At 41.2% G+C, this 26,989-nt stretch overlaps 1 long non-coding RNA gene across 1 annotated transcript; it reads left to right on the top strand.

The window, feature by feature from the left end:
* The first annotated feature begins 233 nt into the window (after positions 1–233).
* LOC145423974 (uncharacterized) lies at positions 234–22,080 on the top strand. Its single transcript, XR_013904916.1, has 3 exons — positions 234–1,760; positions 5,912–6,009; positions 20,947–22,080. It is a non-coding gene; the product is annotated as an uncharacterized LOC145423974 (long non-coding RNA).
* Positions 22,081–26,989: the final 4,909 nt, after the last annotated feature.

Here is a 26,989-nt window from a genome sequence, read left to right as displayed (position 1 = left end):
TACACCATCTATCGTTCACAAACACAGCCAGACCCCCTCCTCCCTTCTTACCACTCTCCGCTGTTCTGTCATAAGAGGCTCAGCAGCTAAAGCAGCACACCTGGGTCTCCCAGCCTATTAAAAGCAGCCCTTTGCTTCACCTGCTTCACTAAACATTATTATTTTAAGCAGAGTGGTGTGATTTATGTAGGCATTGCTGTGTGACAGGAGGACTTTTCTTGCACACCCACCAAATGAGGGCGCACATGCTTCCACGCCCACTGGTGACTGCACACATCCTTTCAAGGAAGCATTTCATTCATCCCTAACAAATGGAACAAAACACTGTGCAGCGTGTTCAGGTTTGAACGTGGCCCTGGCCTCTCTCTGCATCCACCTGGCACATGCAACACACATCCACTCCCTGCTGAACTGCTTGTATTTGATGTGTTGAAGTTTTGGTAAAGTTTGAATAAATTCCACTTTATTTATAGGAACATTTCATCTGTGGACTCCTGCTTCCCCTCTCCTTGAGCCAGTTTGTGACGGGAACATGACATAAGAAAAGTAATTTATCCCTTTTTGATTCTGTGTATCTGGCGCTCATCCAGTGAGTTCACACTTGGCAGAAACAGACTGAATTTGTCTGGAGAACTTTGGCTTCAGCCAAGTTAGATAAACACACTGTGTCTCTGTCAAAACAGCAGTGTAGTTGTGGCACCCCTGTGAGGGAATGACCACATGAATATTATTTTGTGTAAAACACTCATGTAACGGGACATTTTTCATTGCTATATGTATTTATTTTCAGTTTCTTTAAGAGGATAGAAAATCCATGTAACAGGGATTCATTTTATGTTAGAAAGCAGTGAGGGCGGAACTTTGGTGCTTGCTCCGGGGTTTCGGGGAGCAGTAAGTGGAGCCCACCTTCCGCTGCTTCCTCAGACACGTTCTGGAGGAAAGCAGAGACGCATCGTGTCTTCCTTACTCTGCTCTTCACCTGCTTTTACAGGTCGGTACACGGTGCTCGCACCGAAAATGTTGTTTATTGTCACCATGGTTACCCAGGTTAATGTGAATGGGAGAGTTAAGGCGGTCCGCCAAAGTTATTTATATGTAAACACGGGAGAAAACCAGAGGAGTGTCCCGCGCGACCGCACCGCGAGCCCGCTCGTTAGGTGGAGCGCTCGTGAAGCAGAGTCAGTGCGCTCCTATGCTCTGTGCAAACGTGTTGTAATGCTCCAATCAAATCAGTTCTGTGAGATGTGAATGTTAATAGTTCTGTTAAAGTGACTGAGTAGATTAGCTAGTGTAACACAAGCACTCTGAGCAACTCTGTGTAGCTAACAGAGGCATTCATGGGTTGATTCAACAAGCTGTGTTTCATGATGCACTAAATAGTGATTTTGCCAGTAAATTACTGGAGGGAACAAATGTAATGTATTTACCAATGCTGTTATTGAATAGAACTGTTTAGCCAGTAAGACACTGCAGAAGACAATGTGATGTGTTTATTGATATGATAAAAGGATGTAGCTGTTATGGAAAGAAGTGTGAACTTGAGAAACTGAACCAGTTAAAAAGAGTATATTTCACTGATGTTGTGAAATAAGTAAATGTAATTGATGTGAATGAGGAACCAGCTGAACAGTATATTGAAAGCTCATGTTTAGTGTTTTATAGCATTTATTTGTGTGAAATAAATCAGACTCAGACACGTTCTGGAGGAAAGCAGAGACGCATCGTGTCTTCCTTACTCTGCTCTTCACCTGCTTTTACAGGTAACATATTTGTCATCGAGGTCTTCATCCTTGGGACCCGTAACATAGTAACTTCTTCATTGTTATACTTCTATAGTTTTCCCATTTTGTGAGCTGTGGATGTGGAAAGTGTCTCAGTGACACATCCACATGAAAACGGCGTTACCTTCGTTCATTTGCACGTCAAATGAACGAGCTGTTTGGACTTTAACGTCACAGCTGATGCTTCGATACTCGAACTCAAGAGTTCAGCTTCCACTCAGAGGTACAAGTACACACAGCAAAGATAAACGTGTACACAAGGTGGAACCCACAAGTGCACAGCTCCAACCAGAGATGGGCAGTAATCCGATTACTTTTTTCAAGAAACGAGTAAAGTGAGGGATTACTATTGCAACAAAGGTAATTAGATTACTGTTACTTTCCCGTAAGCACACTGCGTTACTAAAACCGCAGCTGTGTGCAGATGAACAATGGATAATCTATCGAGTGTGGAGAGAGTGTGAGCGTGCAGCGTTTAAAGCGTGGAAGCACTGACCTTACTTTGAGTTTGACTCTGTAAAAAGTGACAAAAACATTAGCATCCGCTGTTCACTGCGTGGGAAGACAACATGCTCACTCACTATGTGTTAATGGGCATGCTTATTTATAACTTTGATAAAATGTCATAAAAATAATTCCATGCCAGCTCACCATTGGTGATCAGGTAGTTTCTGTTCCAGTTCCAGTCCCATAAATCATGAAGCTTGCTGCCAGAAAAGCTTCAAATCTCCTTTGAAAGCTGTTTGTGGTCTTGATTGTGGGAGCTTCAGTTGTCTGACTCCAGCTGCCACACAGTGCTCACTGATATCATTTGCAAAAACCCCAGTGTGACAATATTTATCAGTGAAGCAGAAATCAGGAAGTGACGACTTTTCTTTGAACATTTGCTAAGGCTAAGCTGTGCTTTCTACCACAGTTGGGAATTTCCTGGTTTACAACAAATTATTGTGTCAACACCGCATAAGATTTCAAACTACAGGAAAATCACTGGAGTTATAAGAGGCAGACAACGACACACACACCACATGCATGCTGTTGCTATTTATTGTGGATTAACCTGTCAAGGGCAAGAACAAAAGAATTCTGCCTCAAATACAGGAAATCATAGCTTTCCTGTATTTCCTCCATTGTTGGCATGCTGGTTAGTGCTGTTGCTCCACAGTAAGAAGGTCCTGGGCTAAATTATCCATGAATGTAAACGGCTGTGTGTTTCTATCTGATAGACTGGTGAGCTGTCCAGGGTGTACCCTGCCTGGTAACCTATCACTTCAGGGTTATTTCCCAGCCCTGCTGCAACCAGGATAGAGATAGGAGGATGGTAGTTGTTGTAGACCCATTCAATTTCAATTGAAGGATTAAAATGTTCCAGGAGCTCAACTTACTCCATCTGAACATGTTTCAATCGTGTTTTATGAACACAACATGCAGGTTTACTGAATATGAAAAGGTTGTGTTGATTTAACTCAGTTGTTTAAGTTTCTGCCAAAGCAAAACCTTTGTGTGCAACCAGTGTCCACTATTGAATCATGTAAATCCAACATGTTTTTGTCAGTGCAAAAGGAGTTACGGTGCCTGTATTCCTGCACAATATTGTCCCGGGAGGGAGGAAAACTTTCTGGTGAAGTTTTGGTTGATTTTTGGGTTTTGCTTGACACTAGGTTGATTTTATCAGTGAGGTTTGGATTGTTTTCTTTCTCTAAGAGAGAGAAAGATGGTTTTATGCTTGGACATGTTTGCAATGGGCCCCAGTATTTGTTACTTTATTAGTATTTTATTGGTTGCGTTTGTTTGTGCTTTTGTTACAGTGCACTGAGATAAGAACATCTGAGAGGTGTGATCCACCGGTGGTGATATTTTGGTATTTTGTGAGTTCCCGATTTAACAAATCAGCTCTTTAATCCAGACCTGAGAGGTTGAACTTTAAAGCGCTATAAAATATTCTTACTGGAAACAGTGGCAAAGTGTTTTTCTCCATGATTATAATGGGCTTGGGAGAAATTCACTTATATGTGACATTGATCACATGAGAAGTCCTGAGCCTAAAAGGATTGCAGCGAGTCAATCCAGTCCAAAAACAAGGAGCTGTTTTCCTTTAAAATGATGACGTCATCTTGCTGGTGATGGAGGCTCGAATAGGCTGCGCGTGAGACTCCATTATCAGCAATATCTGGTATGAATGTGTGTGGATGTATGCATGTGACTGGACTGTGATGGACTGACGACTAAAAGTTTAACTGACTTGATACTGAGACAAAAACGGTGCCGACTTTAGGATTAGTGAATGTCCACAACAATTCACCCAGCCTGTAGAAGAAGGGTGGAGGTTTTGTCTTGCTTTGTTGTTGCAGGAGCAGAAGGATGACAGAGACTAAAGGGGGAGGCTGTAGCTTCACATGAGTGTGAGCTGCAGACTGAACCCTTTGGTTGCTAATGTTGAGTCACTGATGTTTGCATTAAGAAAATTGTGTTTTATTAGCTGTGTTTTAATTAAGGTATCACATTATATTGTTGGGAATGTTAAATGCTAAAGTGAAGAAAAGCTTTGTTTTCACTCATGACTGAACATGTTATTATTAACCATAGCAGGCCACTGTAAAGTGTCAATTAACTGTTATAGAGGAAAAAAGGCCAAAAACTCTGTTAATACCTATGAATAACAGGCAATGATAGACTTGTCACATTCAAAATAGAGATATGTAATAACAAACACGGGTCCGTGTCATTTAGGTTCTCCATTGAAATAGTCAATCATTTAGAAAAGTAGAATATATATATATATATATGTCTCAACGCTGTTTCTCAATAATATTAAAAACCTAAAAACTATTGTTGTGGAAGATAGAAGTCACTGTGACAGCCCTCTGACTGTGGAGGACGTTTGTAATCCTATTTCTGCACTTAAGGCCAACAAATCTCCCGGCACAGATGGTTTAACTGCAGAGTTTTATGAATCATTTTCTAATCTCCTGGCTCCGTTCTTACTGCAGCTTTTCATAGGAAGTGTAGAGAATAACATCCTCCCTCCTACTCTTACTCAGGGTCTCATAACACTTATTCCAAAGCCAAACAAAGACTTACTTCTTATTGATAATTGGAGACCCATCTGTCTGCTCAATGATGACTATGAGATTAAGGCTTTAGTACTTGCTAACAGAATGAAAGAGTTCTTGGACACAATTATCGATGAGACACAATCAGGCTTTATGAGAAACAGACACCTTTCTAAGAACATGAGACTGGTTTTAGATCTACTTGATTACTCTGATTTGGTATCTGACTATAGCTTCATTCTCTTCCTGGATTTTTAAAAGGCTTTTGATACAATTGAACATCAATTTATTTTCCACTCTTTGGAAAAATTTGGCATTTTTCTGTAAAGCTATCAAAACCTTGTACACGAATGGCAATAGCTCAATTAAAATGATTAAGACTCCACCCCGAGATTTGACCTGTTATACAAGGAATCAGCACAGCTGATAAGGAGCTCATCATCAGCCAGCTAGCTGATGACACCACACTCTTCTTGAAGAATGCAAATCAAATCCGTCCAGCCCTTAGTGTTATTAGTGATTTCTCTGAGGCATGTTAATACTTTTAGCTATTTTATATCCATAAATCAATGGCGTGTCCAGCGGGGTGGCCAGTCTGGTTGGGGGGGGTGGCCTGGGGGGGCACAGGCCACCCCCCCCAACCAGACTGGCCACCCCAGGTGCCACCCCAAAGGTAAAACAATAAAATTCAATCAAATATCAAATGTCCGATTATGTTTTCACGGTGAAGCTCAGATATCCGAGTGTAAGTGAATGCAGCATCGGCTTCTGCGCTATGCGCATCACGTTAGCAAAGGTAGGCGAGCCAAGCACGAAGGACAACACTGCAGGAAACAATTTTTCGGTGAAAGAAAATGAGGACAGAATAAATGTCCCGGTAAGTAATATTAAGTTTGTTGAGTTTAGTAAACTTCAGTGAAATTAGAATCCCAAGGAAAAAAATAACACTTAAAGAATTTTTGCAGCCGTCGAATATTTCAGACAGTATGCTACTGAGGGCAGCTAACATAAGAGTTATGAGTTATAAGATGCAGGTCGATGTGTAAAAATAACTCCGTTGTTTGGTGGTGGCTATGGCAGGGCTTCCACAGAGGCCAGCAGGTGGATGAGGGAAGGAGAGGCAGGAGGAGAGACCCGAGGCAGCCGCCAGTCCGAGTGTCAGGTGAACTGAACTTCAGGTAAGAAGTTATGACCTGCAGTCTATCTGGGTCAGATATAAACTAAGTTTAGGTGGAGTTTATTTTCGTTGTGCTGACTTTACCCTCAGTTGCAATAACTCGTACTGCGTTCTAGCCAGCTTGATGGAGTTTTTATACAGCTGGGTGGGTGCTATGATGTTATTGATAGTGAACTTTATTTTATTCATGCCAACGGCTCCTTAAAAAAATGGAATGGTCCCTCATTCAGAGAAAATATTACACGTTTCGTATTGAGCTGAGAAGAGGCGCAGTTTGTCCCGGACTTTAGCTAGAATGGAAAAAGACACAAAGCTGGAGTTATTCTGTCTTTACGCTGCACAGCTGCCTCTTCTTCTCTCATTCTCTCCCCCTCTCTCTCCTGCTGCTACTTCAATCATGAAACTGATCAATGATCAGCTGATCGGCTTTTCTCTCTCATTTATTTATCGCCCACTTTGCTGGGTGATGTCGGTTTGTATATGTGGTGAGAGGGAAACATGCAGATGAAACCAGGAGATGTCCTTACTGAATCATCAGAGCTGAACAGGTGATGGAGAAACAGGTTTACCTTTTAGGTCACATGAATGAGTTGAAGGGAAGTTATGAACTGTTTCTGAGAGACAAATAACACCAGGATCCTTTTTTATGTAGCTGACAGCTGGTAACTGTGCAGGGGCGGGTCTAGCAAAGTGTTGCCAGGGGGCCAGGTAGGGCATTAACAGGGAGAGGGGGGCACAAAGAAATACTTTTCTTTCTTATTCTCATTTAAAATATCTAGCTTTTATTAAATAATTATCTAAATCTTACAACCAAAGTTTTTATCTGACGTAAAATGTATAGAAATCATACATATACCAACAAAACTGTACATCACTGTCACAACAGCGTTTGTTTTCATTCAAAGGCTTTATGGCTTTAATACCTGGTGGGCCGGTCTCTAGTCAAAATGCCCGATTTTCTGTCCCAGTCCAGCCCTGCAGGTTAATACTGGCAGTGTCACCATGCCAGCTGACTGTATTTCATCATCAGCCAGTGTTGTTCTTTATCAATATTACCAAAGTTTACCATAAGGAAGCAAAGAAAGTATTTACTTGCTTTCAGGTTTTATTCAAATATTAGTCTTTTCATTTGTTTCCCCACTTTTTCCCTGTTTCAAAATCAAACACCAGTTTGTGAGAAGATTATCTTCTTTTTTTAATAGGCAGATAAAGTTTTGCATTGGCATTGGCTAATTTGTCAATTGTTTGCTACAAATGTTCGTATTTTAATATTAAAAAATGTTTTTGCCCAAAACATATGTGCAGTATATGTCAGTAAAAATACTATGCAAATATTGCTGTCCTTGAATGCTGAGTAAACACTGACAAAGCACTGATTGTATCTCTTGTACTTTATCAACGCACTATCTAAAAACTTTGCACCGGAGTGGTTGAAATCTCATTCTAATAAGAGTTAAAAGCGCATTCGGTTATTAGGTTTATAGGATTATTGAATTATGGTTAATGGTTGGTAGAATTTTTTTTAAACATTATCTGCCAATTACATCTGCCACCCTTCTCCAAATCTGTGCCCCTACCTGGCCCCCCCAACAAAAATTTTCTAGACACGCCACTGCCATAAATGTAAGTTTATTAATAAAACACCATATTTCTGCCGTTTTATAAGGATATGAATTGTACATACAATCAATTTCAGACTCAACCAACAAAAAGCCTCTCAGAACAATATTTATATTGTAACAGTTGCTATTGTAATGCAGTGTATCACCACATGGCGGCGCCTCCTGTCTCACGACTGGTGTCACCCCCTTTTTGTTCTTCTTCGCACTCCTCCTGTAATGGATGCTCCCGTGTGTACGCGGACTAGTGTGCTCTTTAGTAATGTGTGGTAGAGGTAGCACTTTTATTTTTGATATTGTAAATAAATGAGTACTTTTTGGAAAGTCAGAAGCTGTTGCTCATTCGCTATCCACCTGCACACCTCCGCGGCTGGCTTCATCTCCACTGCACGTTACAACTGGCGCCCGAACTTTTTCCCCTTGGACTTCAGACGATTTTTGCATCCCGCCGAGGATTCTTCTCTTCTAGCACGTGAACTGTCTCGGAAATCCCCCCAGTTTTGCGGACGCTCGGACGTTTTCTCCCGCCATGGCCGCAGCCTCAGCTCAGGTGGGACCCGACTAATTTCTGGATACCGTGATGTGCCGCTGCTCCGCTTGGGAGAAAGAAAAAGAGAGAAGCTGACTCCGCGACGCGAATGGACTCCGTGGATTTGTTATTTGTTGTTGGTTTCGTCTTCTAAGGATTAATTCTTCTGTGGAGAGCCTGGACATGAACATTTCTGCTGGCTTTTCATTCCCCTTTCCCTCTGCTGAGACTGACTGTAGCACATGTAAGTGATAGCTTGGCCGACTACAACCGTTGGTGCTGGTCTTCGGCTCAGTATAACGAAACGACTTAAAACTAATCTTGCATTGAGCTCTAGTGTTGCAGACATGCTATTGTAATAACATGGTTCTGATCACTCCAGTCTAATTTCAGTTGTTGGGCGAAATTTTATATGTGGTTTTTCTAAATTTAATCTTGAACACATTATTGCTGTTTTGTCTTTCTAGTCTGACCTAACTGACTCTTTTACTGCTATATCAATAACTGCGCTGTGCCCTGGAGCGGCTTAATTTTTTTGAAATCGCAATGGCACACTGCCCAGACGACTCTGACTCAGACATGGAACTTACCTCGTTACCTATGATAGGTTTGTAGCTTGAACCCATCCGCTGGAACGTTGGAGACAATATAATTACACTGCAAAGCAAGACACAAGTAGGCAAGCTTCTTCATGTTTCTCGTGCACGGGAGAAAACCGGACAACGCGCCGTCCCTTCGCTTGACCCCAGTTGCTCTCGTCTGTTCTCCCGTACCACTGTTCTTTTATTGAGGTTACATGAATATGCATAGGTTCATTAACATATGACGTCTACATACAAACAAAGAGTACCTTGCCTGTGTATGTGTGTGTGTGGGTGTGTGATTTGTGTGTGTGTGAGAGATCTGTGTGGGGTCAAGATGTGACCCTGTGAAGACTCTGGTGTTAGCTGGTGCCAGGACGTCTGGGTCCATCTAACAAAAGGCTCTTATACTTAAACAGATATACGTGTGCTTGCTATACCATAAATCAAAGATAAACTCTCCTAGGGAGTATGTGATTTATACCAAGGATACTGAGTAGAGGAATGTATGCACCCCCCTCTACACAGAGTTAATACAGACCTCTTTTAGGATGAGACATCCTTTCAATCTACCAATGATTATATACTTCTAAGCATATATGAGTAAATGTTTCTAAGCATAAATGACAATCAACAATACAAAATCTAACATTCCCCCCTTATTGACGTTTATGCTTGAAAAGTCCCCAGTTACGAATACCTCATGTCTGACAGTTTCAATGCAAACATTGTTATATTCAGCATATGTCAAATCACCCTAAATTACTGAAAAAATACACAGTTTAACAAATGTATTAGCGGTTATCCCATTCCTCATTGAGCTCATCTCATGGCAAACTGCATCCTACAAACAAACAAAGAAATTGTTAATTTAATAGTGAAAATAAGAAAGTAACATTTTCAAAACCATCTCAGCTTGGTGGTGTTTTCTCCAGGTGTGCAAATCACGTCTCTCTGCAGAGTGGTTTGAGTTCTGCAGGGCGTCATGAATGTCTCTTCCAGTTGTTTCCATCACTTTCCATAGGACCAGAGTCCAAATGTATGTAGAATAAACATTCAAACATACTAGTTAGTTTTGTTGTTTGTCAACATGGGTCTCAGCTATTTCCAAAGCTGCAGACCTCTCAGCACTCTAGTTTTATGGCCTCTACCAACCCCCATCACCTCATTCAAGCCTTCGTCCTGTGAGGGGGATATTTATGACTCCTTCATTGTCCACGCTCTGCAGAGAAACACCTCTGTGGAAAGGGTGCAGGTGTCCATTATCTTACTGCTGTTGTGATCCCAGCAGTCTTCAGGGTATCATCGTATTCACAGTACAGTGGCACAGCATTAGGTGATGTTCATAGGAAACTGCTGTCATCACCACCATAGCTTCTGGTTCCTGTGCTTTTCACAGAATCATGATGTCATCCTCGAACTCCTTCTGCGCTGTCGATGGAGCCTGGCACGCTCCCATCATCCCTCGAGTTTTCCTGTCCCTACGCTGCTGAAGATGATCTCTGATCCTCCTGAAGTCTCTCTCCTGGCCTCAGCTCCCATCCTGTGGACGATCCTCTCAGGCACTCCTTCTCGTCATGGATAGTCCTGATTTTGGGCCTGCTGGATCTGTCTCAAAACACTCAGCTTCTCTGCCTTCCTCCTGGTTCAGCTGATTCAGCCGTCACGCCTCGCACTTGGTTGCCCTAGAGTTGATCAGAGGCTGGAGGTTGAAGTGCGAGCTTACCCTACGGGGGCTCAATCAGCACTCCCCCCTCACCACCGAAACAACCAAGTGTGAGATTTCTCTATTGTGCTGTCTTGAGGGTGCTGGGGTTTCCTGGGACCTCGACCTCTTTGCAGTGGCTCTGATAAATCCAGGAGGGTCTCTCCGCTATTTTGCAGGCAGTTTCATGGTCCTTGCTGTGGCTCCAAGGTCTGATCTCATGATGGGCCCCAACCAGCTTGACCTTTGACCTCAACCACTGCCTGGGCTATGCCTGGAATGTTTCTCGCTTCTCACTGCTGCACCTGTATTTCAGAAAGACTTCTATTTGGAGAGCATGTCAACAATCATCAAACCACATTCTTTAGTTCAGTGAACTTCATTTATAGGCCATCAAAGCCTCATCTGAACATGGATGCACCACTTGCATAGGTTAATACTTGTAAATAAACAGCTAATCACACAAATCACTGCAACAATAATAGTAAACATTGTTTAATGTTAATTCTGGACCCCACCTCTTGACGCATGGACAACCATGCGTCAACTCACCAAACCAGGATCCCTGTCTTAAAAACTGGCTCCACCAGGAGCCTGCATACACAAGATCTGGAAATAAAATCAAACTTCACACGTGTAAACAATTATATCAAAAGAGTAATAAGCATTCAGCACGGGCAAGACAAGTGTCATGTGCAGGTTTTCTCAAATCATTAAATCACTATTGTTACCATAATTTGCCCCAGACATGGATCATCCCATGTACTCAGTTAACATTAATGTAATCAGTGACTGCCCTTAAGCAAAGTCACTCCACTTATATATTACTATGGGTTCAAAGTGGCCAGCTAAGAGGCCATATTCATCTTTCCATAAACACCATAATCTCTTATTTGTTTTACTCATGTCACTTGTCCGTTTCAGCTGAATCCTCCACAGTATTCTCAAAGAAACAAATATAAGCAATACACATTGACTGTGGTCAGACGGAGGTCAGACACAGGTCAACAGGTTCCAGAGGTGCCATAAAAACACCATAAAATCAACCATCCATTGCTGTGGAAAATATGTTATTCATATCATCAAAGTAACCGTCACATTTTCCCAAAAACACAATGTAACAGCATCACCACTCATAACCTGTAAACACAGTTTTCCTCACACATAAACCCAAAAATCCTGTAGTAGGAAAAACATCAACCAGTTGTCCTGGTATAAATCATGTGATCAAACCACATGAAGAACTGTAATGCTGTAGAAAAGAAAATGCAAATGTTAGCGCTGCTCAGATGTATACAATTTCTCACAGTTTCTTTCACCAGTCAGTCAGCTTTCTTTCCTTTCACTCACGCATTCATACATTCATTCTTTCTTTCTTTGCTGACAGTGGAATCGATTGTCGCATTTTCAAGGCTGGTGTGTTTTCTGAAAACTTCTAACATTTGAATCTCTTCCATTTATAAGCCTGCGATTAACCGCACGGCTCAGGTCCGCGTGAAACCCGCGCGACCGCATTCGCGTGCACCCACGCAGCTGTGGAGCCTTCGCTCCCTCTCTTTTTTACATAAATACTTTGTGCTGCCAGGAGCAAAGTCCAGCACAAACGTCTTTCTCCCTCCGACTCACCCTTGGTTGCTTAGAAACCCATGATAACAACAACAACTGCTGACGTCACACACCACGCGGTCTGCTCCGCACACACAACAACAAAGAAAATGCAAATGTTAGCGCTGCTCAGATGTATACAATTTCTCACAGTTTCTTTCACCAGTCAGTCAGCTTTCTTTCCTTTCACTCACGCATTCATACATTCATTCTTTCTTTCTTTGCTGACAGTGGAATCGATTGTCGCATTTAGTTTCCACTCTCAGCAAAATGACGTCATCTCAAAAAAAAAAAAAAACTTCTACATCGGATTACCTCGCTGAATCCGATTTAGGCTGGGACATTAATTTAATAATTGTCCCAAATAAGTGGCTTTCTCCTGAGCCCATTTTAATGTGGAGAAACCTCACTTGTAACGGCGTTCTCGACAGGTCGTATATGTCGCGCTGGCCTAGTAGGTGTGGTTTTCATTCCTCTCTTCCTCCTCCTGCCCACTACCTGTTCGGTGCTGCTGCGTGCGCATGGCCACTGATTAGACCTTGGGTGCAATCAATAACTAAGCACGGCCTGGTGTGCGCCGCCCTGCCAGGTGAGCCACATTAGAACAATCAAGGGTGGGCGTGCCTAGTAGACCTTAAAATGCATGCAGCAGTCATTTGACCCGTGACCAACATACTGAGAGGACGGCAAACAAAGCACTTTTCCACTGTGAGGAAGACTTTGAACAAGACGGGCTATCGGTAAGCTCTTGAGCTCACATTTGCTGCACATATATTTGGAACTATGGAAGCTCAGTTGTGCAAATGTTTTACGCTTAGGGAAATAGTTGCTGCATTTAAGTTTAAAAAATTATATTGACAAAAAAGAATGTTTAAGTTTGAATAAATTGTTTGTGCAGTTAGTGTTCCCACATATTTATGTTACTTAATATTAAAAATAGTTACCCCCCCAAATCCTTGGGTGGATCGTAAAAATAGAGAATAAATGTTTGGTTTTGATTTAAAGAAAATAATTCTTTGTAAAGAAAATCCTTAGTTAAAGTCTCTATTAAAATGTTTGAACTCTAAAATGTATACTTTAAAATACAATTGTTTATAAAAAAGTGTTAAATGCAAAGAAGACACATTGTGTATATTTATTTAAGAACCACAGTTAAATTAACACAGTTAACCACATGGTAAATGGCTTTACTGAAGTGTATTTTGTTATTTTCATCTGTCTTTTGTGTAATGTATGTAATTTATCTGAATGGTTAATGAAATGTTCTTTATTTTTGTGTTGAAAGGTTTTTTACCTGCTGCTACTTACCTATCTACCTGGTCAAAATAAAGTTGAGTGAAATTCAAAGTCTGGTCTTTTTCAAGTGTGGGCACCTCACAGTCAGAGAACACTTGACAGTATATGGCACGGTCCTGGGTCGGGTCGACCCAGTATTTTGAGTTTCTTATGTTTTGGTTTATTTTGCATTATGGATTAGTTATTCTCTGGTGATACTGTTTTGATTACAATTATATTCTGATTCTTTAGTTATCTGATGATGTTGATGATGATTATTTCTGGTTTAGGTTTTGTTATCTTGCCCTTATGTTTGGTTTAGGTTGCCTGTGCTTAGTCTTCTCTGCCCGTATGTCCCTCTGTTTGTCCATGACGTCATCATGCCTGTTTACGAGTCTGTCTCTGTCTGGCGTGTGCTTCCTGTTTTATTTTGTAGGTCTGTGCCCTTTGTCAGTGCGTTCAGCTTTGTGCTCTCCCTGTCTCGTCAGTGTAATCAACGTCAGCCGTGTCTCCCAGCTGTTTCCTCTTTGCTCCGTTCACCTCTTGTATTTAGTGTCTGTGTCTTCCCCTACTCGGTGTCGCATCGTTAACGTCTGTTCACCCTCGCTTCCTCTGTGTGCTCCGTTTGCCAGCCAGCCTTCCTGCCTACTTATTCCGTTCTTCCAGTTTAGTTAGTGTTTTTCTGTTCTGCTTCTTACCAGCAATAAAGCTGTGTGTTTTGAATTACTTCCACCTCAGTGAGTCCTGCATTTTGGGTCCTTTCTTCCTGCCTGCCCACACTCAGACATGACAGTATAGCACTTTTAATTTCTGACGTGCAGATCTGCTTAAAGAAAAGAAATAGACAAACAAAATCAGTGCCTGTTCAAAAGATAAAAATGAAAGATAACAGAGATTATCAAACAAAACTTTCAGTGCACTGTAAAAGTATCAAAATAAAAAGGCCTTGTTAAGTTATGACACAAACTCCTCATCAACTTCACAACAGGAGAAGAATCATCAGCTAGATTCACTCCAAACCAACCATCAGCTGCACAACTCACAACATAATCCTAATGTCATATTAGCTATGAGTTTAATCACCAGGTCTGTGCTCTTCACTCATTTAGGTCACAGATCTATTGTATTCAATTTTCCTTTTCCCTTCATCATAAAACATGTGACATGCTGTCATGCACTTCACAAAAGATGTTTGTTCTGACGTATTCAGAGTTGTGTATCTAAATACAGGATTCACTTGCACATCAAAACAGGAAACTCAGTGTTTTAGAGTCTCCACTCAACACACAACAAACTCCAACACATCTCATTCACTCGTGCTAGAATTCAATCACCTTTCATTAATCTAAAACCAATCAACTAATTTGCATATCAGCTATTAACCCACTAAGTTGACAGGACGACAGAAAAGCATGTTCAAAATAGTATCACAAAAGACAATTTCCCTCATACAGTAAATCACTTGCTGCATCAATCAAGCTGGAAGCTTCTCCCAATTTACCATTTTAACACTAAATTTATTGTCTGATCACTGATTGGTCAAACCAGGATTTTTTTTTTCCACAAAAGTTTAAATTGTTGTCCTGCAACCTAGAGAGTCAATTTTTTTTCTTTAGGATAAATTCAGTATTTGATAACAAGCTAATTTTCATTACATGGGTGTTTGTTATTAGGCAGGTCTAATGCATGTCTGTGGAGCTGCATACCCAGCAGAGCATGTAATGTGCTATGAGTTTCACTGGTCTTTGCATCACACGAGGTGACTTGGACAAGATGATAAACAGACTCACACACTTAAAATGTTGTCTAATCTTCATGAGTTATTTTGTGTTTGTATTAGTAGGGTTAATACATTTTCTGTTTTTATGTATCCTTTCATGTACCTTCCCCCTTTTTTTCTGAAACAAAACTCCGTTCACCCCAAATTTTGTTTCAGAAACATCTAAATGAAAAACTCTGTCATAGTCAGGCACAGCTAAACCCCAAATGCTTACAGGTTACCATCGGCAACCACACTGTGTGTTGTTAACCCCTTCTACAAATGCCCTCTCTTAATTTGTAACCCTTTGTGTATGATTTTTTTTTTTTTTTTTATCTCTGGTGCATATTATCTGTATGTGTCGTGTCACTTTCCATTTTTTCTAACAGTACACTTGCATACCTCAGTGCTCGTCTTCCTCCCCCTTTTGTGGTGGTCTGGACACTGTGTCAATCCTCCACTTCCAGGCAGTCGCTTGTCTCCCCGAATTCCTTAACCTAATTTGATTGCCCACACTAAAACAGCCGCCTCAGTCCTCTTCTGCTCCTTTCCTTCTCTCCCACTTTTCAGTCCAATGGCAGTCAGCTTTTTCAGCTTTGTCCCGTGTCTCTCTTTGTCCCACTGTCTATTTTATTGCCATCTCACTCCAAACATGGCAAATGTCAAACTCAGACAGTCTTCTCAAAAGTCCTTCACACACAGTGAGGTTGCAGCTGGCTGGAAACGCATCTCCATCCATCCAATCTAGATGGTGGTTCTTCTCTTTCTGATGCCGTTTGCCCACAGCGCTGCTGGACCTCTCTGCTCAGATTGTCTCTTGGACTCCTGTCCACTGTTGATGTTCATGCTCGTGTTTCTGAAACTGCACTCGGTGTCTTCAGGGAGAGATTCGTTTCCTTGGAGCTTGCTTGTTCAGGATGAGGACGGGAAGCTGCAAAACAATTCAGCCAAAAAATTCTGGCTGGGTGTTTCTAATTTTTCTAATGATTTCAACCTATAATTTTCTTCCGACTGCTGCCCGTGGAGAATTGATCCAGGTCCGTTCCCCACCTGTAAACGACAGACTGAGAGACTTTCATTATTACTATTTTTTTTTTTTAAATAGCTGGTGATCTGCAGTATCACCGCTCTCACAATCAAAAACAACTATTTTTACAAGGCGCACAGAAACACTGTGATGTCAAACACATTCACACTCACTTTGTCATCTGCATAAATAAATCATATGGCTGGAGATATGTGCCATGGTGATCCATAGGCATGATCACACGTTTATTTAATTATTTTCAACCCAACAAAACAAATAAACACATGATGCTGATGAGTCTGCCTACAGGAGGGAGGTTGAACATCTGGTGTCCTGGTGCAGCCACAACAACCTGGTGCTGAATGCCCAGAAGACAGTGGAGATTATTGTGGAGTTCAGGAAGCACACAGCCCCACTCCCCCCCCCATCATCCTGACTGACAACCCCATCACCTCTGTGGACTCATTCCGCTTCCTGGGTACCACCATCACCCAGGACCTGAAGTGGGAGCCCACCATCACCTCCGTCATCAAGAAAGCCCAGCAGAGGATGTACTTCCTGAGGCAGCTGAAGAAATTCAACCTGCCAACACGGACGATGATGCAATTCTACACTGCAATCATCGAGTCCATCCTCACCTCCTCCATCACCGTGTGGTACGCTGGAGCCACTATCAGGGACAAACAGAGACTGCAGCGTGTTGTGCGCTCTGCTGAGAAGGTGATTGGCTGCAAACTCCCATCTCTGCAGGACCTGTACACCTCCAGGACACTGGGGCGTGCAGCTCGGATCTCAGCTGACCCTTCTCACCCTGGACACAGTCTGTTTGACCTGCTCCCCTCAGGCAGGAGGCTCCGGTCCATTCGCACCAGAACCTCTCGCCACAAGAACAGTTTCTTCCCCTCTGCTGTTGGACACATGAACAATAACCACATGACTGTCCCCGCCACTAACACATGACCCTACGCTGTGTCACTGCATCATTTCATGTCTGGCACTGATCACCACCTGCACTCATGTATATATCTTTCTACGTAGCACTCATAATTCTTATTCTCATGTATATATCTCATGTATATCTCATGCACATATCTTTCTTTCTGCATAGCACTTTAATTCTTATTGTTTGCACTGAAGCACCGCAGCAATTTCCTAATGTTGTAAACCTCAACATCTGGCAATAAACCCATTCTGATTCTGATTCTGATTCTGATGCTATGAACACTCCACACACATGAGTCAAGATGCAGGAAAACTGCTCATGGAAACGCTGCACACTCTCTGTTTCCCTCCCTTTGAGTAGTTCTCAGACAGCTCTCGATCTGATAATGTGTAGCTTGCTCATCAGCTCAGAAAAAAAACAAACTGCAACGCAACATCACACAGTAGTTGCTCTGCCCACAGCGGCAAAGTCTTACACTTTCACATTCAATTCAGCTTCTCCATCATGTACTTCTAGATGTTTCATACAGGGTTCAGCATTTTAGTTGTTTTCACAGGTGTGCTGTATATCTCAACAATGGCTCATAATAAGACGACAGTCTTTCACACAGATCAAGTGCCTCTATGCACTTCATTAGTTTAAATATTTACCTATATCACTTCACCTTACATGTCATTGTACTGAATTTAAGCAACCACAAGCTTAATGTAGGTGACTTTTAACAACTATCCACCTCAATTACGTCTATGGTCTGGCACACAAGCTAAAGAGTTAACATTTCGTGTCAGCAAGGGGTGGGGGGAAAGCCACCCACCAGAGCATAGCTGCTGATGTGGGCTGGCCTTCTCCACACGCTTTTCAAGGCTGGTGTGTTTTCTGAAAACTTCTAACATTTGAATCTCTTCCATTTATAAGCCTGCGATTAACCGCACGGCTCAGGTCCGCGTGAAACCCGCGCGACCGCATTCGCGCGTGTGTGTGTGTGTGTGTGTGTGTGTGTGTGTGTGAGGTCAAGATGTGACCCTGTGAAGACTCCCTAAAGCTAGTGCCAGGACGTCTAAGTCCATCTAACAAAAGGCTCTTATACTTAAACAGATATACGTGTGCTTGCTATACCATAAATCAGCAAGAAAAGATAAACTCTCCTAGGGAGTATGTGATTTATACCAAGGACACACTCTAGAAGAATGAATGCACTTCCTTCTACACAGAGTTAATACAGACCTCCTTTAAGATAAAACATTCTTTCAATCTACAAATGATTATACACTTCTAAGCATATATGAGTAAATGTTTCTAAGCATAAATGACAATCAACAATACAAAACCTATCAAGTACAATGCTGCTAAAAGTGCTGTTTTGATATGTAGAACCAAGCAGGATAAACAGCTAAATTTCCCTTTGTTTAAACTAGCACAAAAAACTCTTGAAGTTCATAAAAAGGTGAAATACCTCGGTCACTTTATTACTAAGCAAATGAATGATGATGATGACATATACAGACAGCGATGTAAGCTCTATGTGCAGGCAAATACTATTGCACGCAAATTCAGCTTTTGTTCACTTCCAGTTAAAGTGGCTTTGTTTAAAGCGTATTGCACACCGCTATATACTGCCCCCTTGTGGTCATCCTACAAACAATGTAGCATTCAGAAGCTGCATGTTGCATATAATGATGCGATGAGAATCCTTTGCAGGATACCTAGAAGTGGTAGTGCCAGCCAGATGTTTGTAGCTGTGGGTGTTTGGACTTTTAAAGCACTTTTAAGAAAGTTAATGTTCAATTTTAGAGAACAACTGGATGGTTCGAGTAACAGTATAATTTTAGCACTTACAGATCCGACAGTGAGTGGTTCCCGTTACTCATCCAGTCTCAGAAAGCACTGGTTAAAGTGTTTGTGTACTTATTGATTTATTTTAAGTAATTGTGTTTTATGTATATTATGGTTTTATATTTTTACAAATGCTTTATATACTTATTTATATATATATATTTAATGTTTTATACCTTGTGTTGTGTGTGTGTGTGTGGGGGGGGGGGGGGGAGTTGTGTGTTTGTTTCTTGTCTTGTTTTTATGGACATGAAGTCTGCCAATAAAGATTGAATTGAATTGATTATGAAGTTATTGAGCTGCACATACGACCTGCTTAAGTTCGAGGTCACAGCGTCTGTAGAGCAGCTGGAACATAATGAAGTCTACAAGGTTAAAGTTTTCTCTTCAGTTATTGTTCTTTCTGCTGCTTGGTTTGATGGATCTGAGAGCTTTTGTTTTTATTATTGTTATTATAATTATCATTAATATTTTACTCTCTAGAAGCTTTAAAATAGTGTTTGTGTTTGAAAAAATTGATTTAAGAATTGAACAGAAACATCTGTCCTTCTGAAAATCGCCCAAAGGCACGGAGACAAAGTCAAAGGATGCAACCTGTAACTTTCTCTTCCTTCATGTCAGGACCATCATCCATGATTTATATAAAATGCATATAGCAACAGTAGCACTTTAGTTTGGACTTTATGATTTCTGTAACTGGAAAATATTATTTTGTTTAAAGACAGAAGAGACCGCATAGTTGCAACATCAAAGGGAAATATTAATTAATTAGCATCAAGTATATTTGTTGCTTAAGCGTTTGCACTATAACTTAAGTAGGATTATAACTTTTAAGGAAGGAAAGATTTCAGATATTTAGTTCACTGTTTCAGTTATTTTATATGAAATTAAAACATTTACGTTGGTCAAATATGATGCTCTAAATCAAATAAAAGTTTGAAAATAAATGATGTATTTTTAAATGCTGCAACAAATGTTCACAAAAAGTAACTATAATTAAAACCAGTTAAACAAAATCAAATGTTTGAATCATGCTTAACCAAATGCCAGGCTGGAGAGCTGAACCTAAAGTATACGTAGAAAGATTTCAACATCTGAGCAGTTTTTAATGTTTTTATCACATATAAATGTCACAGCAGTGGGTCCTGGCCCAATGCTTTGTGTTTTTGGTTTTCTTTGACTCTTGTTTTTCTTGGTTTTTGTTCTTCTTATTTATCAGGCTCTCAGTAATCTTAGTTCTCCCTCCCTCAGTGTTCATTTCAGCCTGTGTTTAGTTTCTGTTCCCGTGTCCCACGTTTCATCGTTTCATGTCGAGTCAGCCCTGTCTCTCTGTTTCCTGTGTCTCCCCAGTCAGCCCCGCCTCCCTCGGGCACTCATGTGTGATACAGAGTAATAAACCTGACTACATTTGCTACACTCTCTTTATTACCTGTTACTTTAAAATTCATACACTAATTATGTCTGCCCATCTCTCTAATGTGAAGGTCAAAGGTCAACATCCCAGTGACATAAGAATAATCCCAAAGGGGCAAAGGCAGCGGTTAATTTAGCACATTTAGCATTAAGGGTACAGCAAGGATATACTTTTACTTATTGTGGCAGGGGTGTGGTCTCTGGCCTGCTGCAGTGGAGGCTGGTGGCGGGACGTTGGACGGCACAGGTGAGGGTGATGGAGCTCATGACTCTCCCCTTTATAGTGACGGAGGAGACTGGCGTGGGGGAAGCGTGTAGTGAAAGGAAGCCGAGGAGAGAGCTGGTTTCTGGCTACAAAGACGGCGTCAAACCAGAAAAGATTGCTCGTGGTCAAATAATGTGTCAATCAGCTGTGAATCAAACTGTGTGTGGCTCAGTTCATGTCACAGTGTTGTTTAGTATATCTTCACTTGTCTCACTGTAGTATTATGGTGGTAGTATTGTAGTTATTGCAGCCCAGTAAACTGAGTGTGTTAACTGAAACAGTCAAATGTAGTTGGACGTCTGCAGAGATGCTCTTTATTTCAGGCGACGTTCAGGATACAAATGTTGAAGGACTGACTTACACTGTCTTTGTGTCTTTGTTTAGAAGCAGAGCGACAAAGATGGATCCAGTTCTCAACCCTGTCATCACTGTGGTGGTGGGAAAGACTTTCATTGTGACCTCTGTGGAAAAACTTTCAGTTGGCAAGCTGCCCTTAAAACACATCAACGTAGACACACTGGAGACAAACTGAAATACTGCAAAGAATGTGGGAGAAGCTTCACCACACCAAGAGATTTAAAACGACATGAACTGATTCACAGTGGGGTTAAAAAGCACCTCTGTGATCAGTGTGGGTCATCCTTCACCACTGAAAGTCAGCTTAAATCACACAAACGAGTCCACACAGGAGAGAAACCACACAAGTGCAGACACTGTGAGAGAAGCTTCTCACGGTCAGGTCATCGTAACATTCATGAACGTGCACACATGGAAGGAAACTACAGCTGTGACCAGTGTGACAAGAGCTTCAGGAATCTCAGTTCATACTCTGCACACAAACGATCCCACGTTACTAATAAACTGTTTCACTGTTACCAATGTGCCCAAACATTCACCTCATTGTCTGCTCTGTGCAAACATCAGCGCGATCACTCAGGGCTGAAATCACTCCCATCACTGGATCACAGTGAATCTGAAGACACAGAAAGATCCTCTGGTTTCTGTGTCAGACTCAAAAAGCTTGAGATCAGGCTCCACAGAGTTCAGATAGAATCATTTAAACTTGTGTTGAACTGAACTGGTTGCTGGGCTGAACTTCTACATAATACAGATCTACATGGGATCTTCTTTTCTGTTTTTTACTGAGTCAGTTTTGTCCTTTTTTCTTTGTCCTGGTTTTGCTCGTCTGTAAATGATTGAAACTCAGTCAAATAGTTCATTGTTCTCCAGCAAAACGTTTTGGAAACTCATGTTTAACCTTTAAAACTCTGACATGTTTTAGCACACAAGGCTTCATCGGGGAGTTCACTCATGATTGGACCATGAGAACAAAGGTTTTTAGTTCTTTCAAAGAGAGTCTTGGAGATGTTTGATGTTTCTGTTTTTCTGAAACCACCTGAAAGAAAAACTATTTTTCTTGCTTTATGTAGTGTGGAAGTTTTTAATGTTTCTTCATCTGTGATGTTCTTGAATGTGTTCACATGAAGATGGTACAAATAAACTGTCCTTTCAGCTTTAGCTCCTAATTTATTCATTATTTATGGATGTAGCACAGCAGCCGTCTCTTGATTAACACATGGAGGGCTCGGGATCTGATGGTGTCGTCTCCCTAATTTGCCCACTCAGTAAATCTCACTCATGGCCAAGAAATTGAAATAAACCTTGTTTCCCTGCTGGATAGTGATCCACTGTAACTCTGCTCCTCCTTCCTGTTTAGGATTTCTGTGGCTGAAGTAAAATTCCCTCCATCCATCACTTATCCCAGCTAACCCAAAGTGAAATAAAGTTTTGCTCGTCTTAAAAAAGCGTTACAATAATGGGCATTACCAATGCAAACTGAATGATACAGAAGATGAAAGAAGAGACTTTGATCAGTTAATAAAGCTCATGATCTGGATTCATTGTGGCTGCTACACAGATACTTCTGGGTCACTTCTCTCAGTTAGGAACCTTCCTCACCAAACTGACTGTTGGACCACACCCCTGGTTTCATGAGAAATTGTTTCAGCCATGATTTCTCTTCCTGTATTTCAGAGTAAAGACTGAAGTGTCAAATGGAAGCATGTTTAAAAAACACAATGTGAGAGAGACGTTGAGGTCCTTAGAAGTTACCCTGGGTTTTTCTGTCACCCTGCTAGATGTTACTCACCTTGTTATTGGACTGATTTCTACTGCTGGACGACTCCTGCGGAGAGTAACAATACTCTTACTAATTAGCTCCCTTTCACAGCTTTGGGGATATTTATTTTTGTGTTTGCAGCGCTGTGAGCCAGAACAGCGAGAGAAAAATCTGCAACAGCGACGAGCCGAATGCTTACGTGAATCGCAGCAGCTGCACATGTGCTACGCTGAATTAGAGGATATCTTTGCTCTGGATTTCTATTTCTACTTTTTCATTTCTATATGATTCTTCTTGCATCTAAACAAAGATGATTCAATTTGCTAAATGTTGATGGCTCTTTGTGCTCAGGTGTAAATGAGACGTAATATTTGCTCTTGGTTTGGTTCTCCTGTACAGAACCTTGCAGTACAACAGAAACCTAAAAACATTATTTGTAGTTGTTATTCTTAGTTGTTCTGCTGCCTAAATACCACAGGGTCTGATTATGAAGTTATTGAGCTGCACATACTTTACGACCTGCTTAAGTTCGAGGTCACAGCGTCTGTAGAGCAGCTGGAACATAATGAAGTCTACAAGGTTAAAGTTTTCTCTTCAGTTATTGTTCTTTCTGCTGCTTGGTTTGATGGATCTGAGAGCTTTTGTTTTTATTATTGTTATTATAATTATCATTAATATTTTACTCTCTAGAAGCTTTAAAATAGTGTTTGTGTTTGAAAAAATTGATTTAAGAATTGAACAGAAACATCTGTCCTTCTGAAAATCGCCCAAAGGCACGGAGACAAAGTCAAAGGATGCAACCTGTAACTTTCTCTTCCTTCATGTCAGGACCATCATCCATGATTTATATAAAATGCATATAGCAACAGTAGCACTTTAGTTTGGACTTTATGATTTCTGTAACTGGAAAATATTATTTTGTTTAAAGACAGAAGTGACCGCATAGTTGCAACATCAAAGGGAAATATTAATTAATTAGCATCAAGTATATTTGTTGCTTAAGCGTTTGCACTATAACTTAAGTAGGATTATAACTTTTAAGGAAGGAAAGATTTCAGATATTTAGTTCACTGTTTCAGTTATTTTATATGAAATTAAAACATTTCCGTTGGTCAAATATGATGCTCTAAATCAAATAAAAGTTTGAAAATAAATGATGTATTTTTAAATGCTGCAACAAATGTTCACAAAAAGTAACTATAATTAAAACCAGTTAAACAAAATCAAATGTTTGAATCATGCTTAACCAAATGCCAGGCTGGAGAGCTGAACCTAAAGTATACGTAGAAAGATTTCAACATCTGAGCAGTTTTTAATGTTTTTATCACATATAAATGTCACAGCAGTGGGTCCTGGCCCAATGCTTTGTGTTTTTGGTTTTCTTTGACTCTTGTTTTTCTTGGTTTTTGTTCTTCTTATTTATCAGGCTCTCAGTAATCTTAGTTCTCCCTCCCTCAGTGTTCATTTCAGCCTGTGTTTAGTTTCTGTTCCCGTGTCCCACGTTTCATCGTTTCATGTCGAGTCAGCCCTGTCTCTCTGTTTCCTGTGTCTCCCCAGTCAGCCCCGCCTCCCTCGGGCACTCATGTGTGATACAGAGTAATAAACCTGACTACATTTGCTGCACTCTCTTTATTACCTGTTACTTTAAAATTCATACACTAATTATGTCTGCCCATCTCTCTAATGTGAAGGTCAAAGGTCAACATCCCAGTGACATAAGAATAATCCCAAAGGGGCAAAGGCAGCAGTTAATTTAGCACATTTAGCATTAAGGGTACAGCAAGGATATACTTTTACTTATTGTGGCAGGGGTGTGGTCTCTGGCCTGCTGCAGTGGAGGCTGGTGGCGGGACGTTGGACGGCACAGGTGAGGGTGATGGAGCTCATGACTCTCCCCTTTATAGTGACAGAGGAGACTGGCGTGGGGCAAGTGTGTAGTGGAGGAAGCCGAGGAGAGAGCTGGTTTCTGGCTACAAAGAAACCAGAAAAGATTGCTCGTGGTCAAATGTCAAAGGAGCTTGCAAAGAAAAGCGTCTGGACTTCTTTAAGTTACTTGAAGACGTTTCACCTCTCATCCGAGAAGCTTCTTCAGTTCTAAGGTCAAATGGTGGAGAGTCCCAGATATAAACCTAGTGGGAGTGACCCCCCACAGAGGGACATATGTGCATGTATGCAGGCAAAGACCTGCAGTTAAAAAAAAGCGCCCCTCGACAGCCAAACCCATCTGTTCTCTAATTGGATTGTTACATTGTTGATTGACATGACATTGACCAATCAGATGAAAGGAAGAAAAATAGGGTCAAAATCCGTACTTGTAACTTGCAGGGGTTTTTTTTCTAAGTCCACACACAAATCTTTTTTACGCACGCACAAATCTTTTATACACATACAAATCTTTTTTACAAGTACAAAATATTTATGACCACATTTTGAGCCCATACGAGAACAACTAAGATCATTTGTCCACAACACGAGGTTAGTTATTAATATACCGTATTTTCACGACCATAAGGCGCACTGTACTAAAAGGCGCAGTCTCAGTTATGTGTGCCCTTACTGTATTTAACACACACATAAGGCGCACTGGACCATAGGGCGCATACAAGTACCGTATGCGTATTTAAAAATAAAGCGGGAGCAAACCTGAATTCGGTACCTTACTCACATTTCTATTGCCGGTAATCGTCATCATCAACAACACACAAGCATACAAGTGTGCGTATTTAAAAATAAAGCAGGAGCAAAACAAAGTTTGGTACTCACATTTTTATCATCAATCAAACCCATCGAAGTCCTCATCCTCTGTGTCTGAATTGAACAGCTGCGCTAAATCTCCATCAAACATGCCAGGTTCACTTTCTTCACTGTCAGAGTCACTTTCCGTGCCGTGCGGCTCCTCGGAAATGATGCCGGCTTTTGCGAAAGCTCGAACAACAGTGCCAGCAGACATGTTAGCCCAAGCATCTACAATCCATTGGCAAATTGTGGCGTAACTCTCCCGGCGCTGCCTTCCACTCTTGGTGAAACTGTGGTCTCCATCGGTCATCCATCGCTGGATGTGTTTGTCGCCGATGTGTTTGCTGCAGTAGGAGCGGAAGATGGCCAGCTTTTCCTTATAATCCGCTGGAAGTTGCTGCGCTACCGTAGTCCTGGTCCGGATGGAAAAATGGCACCGTTTCATAAAAAGTGAAAGTGAAACTGCTTTTAGCCGAATGGTGACCGTCGAAACGCTTCTCCCGCTCGTTCTTTGCTCGATGATCGCTGTCAGGGGTTTAGACATCTGTTCACAAGTAAGAGAAATAAGACACTGCAGACCGACTCAGAGTTTAAGAACGTGTACACGGGTGAATGCCTCTGAGAAGACAGACACAACGAGTACAGGCTGCTTGCTTTATTTATAGTTCAAAATGGATTACATAGCACTTCCTCTTTTAACGGAAAGGGGAGAGCTCAGGCATTGTCTTAGCTATCTAACCTCTGCACACAAACTGAAAAATAACGACACAGCAGTATTCATGCTTATCTGACATCACAGACACTGAAGTAAAGAATGCATGTATATCCTGTCTTGTCAAACATCTCAAACACTGAAGTAAGGAATGCATTGTGTTTTGTTTAACAATAGGCTTGGTTATGTGAAAATATATGAACACTAGAAAATAAAACACACTTGATTATATTGTATTTCATAAAAATCCTCTATCATTCCCTCCTGTTGTTAATATTTTTCACAGGTTTAATCAATGCATAGTCACTTGTTAGTCACATTTTCAACTTGCATGTCATTTGGTGAAAACATACATGATTATCAGTTAAAATTCATCTTCTTCAAGTTCAATCTCTGCTTGTGGTTCGTATTGGGGTAGGGAGACATATGCTAGTAGTTTTGTGGTGAACATATTGTTTACCATTCTGTGGACACAGGGCAATATGCATGTTGAGAATAAGCAAAGGAGTATGAGCAGTACTCCAACGAGTACTAGTCCTTTCATGAGCAACGTCTTCCATGACCCACTAAGAAGCCATGTGAGTCAGTCCTCTTCACCAGTGATGTAGTCCTGTCGTTGAGCTTGACTCAGTTGTCGCAGCACGTCCAGTGCGTCAGTCATATTGTTGGAGTGCACATTATCAGGAATGTATGTGCAGCAAGTCGTGTTGAAGAGCACACATAAGCCTCCTTTCTCGGCTAGTATCACGTCCAATGCGACTCGGTGTTGCATTATTGTGATGCGCACTGCATCGATTTCTTCATTCTGAGCCTTGTTGATCTTTGTTGAAGCATTCAGAAACAGTCCAAAACGGTAGTCG

Source organism: Astatotilapia calliptera, chromosome 3 (genome assembly GCF_964374335.1).
Source record: "Astatotilapia calliptera chromosome 3, fAstCal68.1, whole genome shotgun sequence".
Classification (NCBI taxonomy): Eukaryota; Metazoa; Chordata; class Actinopteri; order Cichliformes; family Cichlidae; genus Astatotilapia; species Astatotilapia calliptera.
The sequence above is the reverse complement of the archived record's forward strand: the minus strand, read 5'-3'. Positions and strand labels throughout refer to the sequence as shown.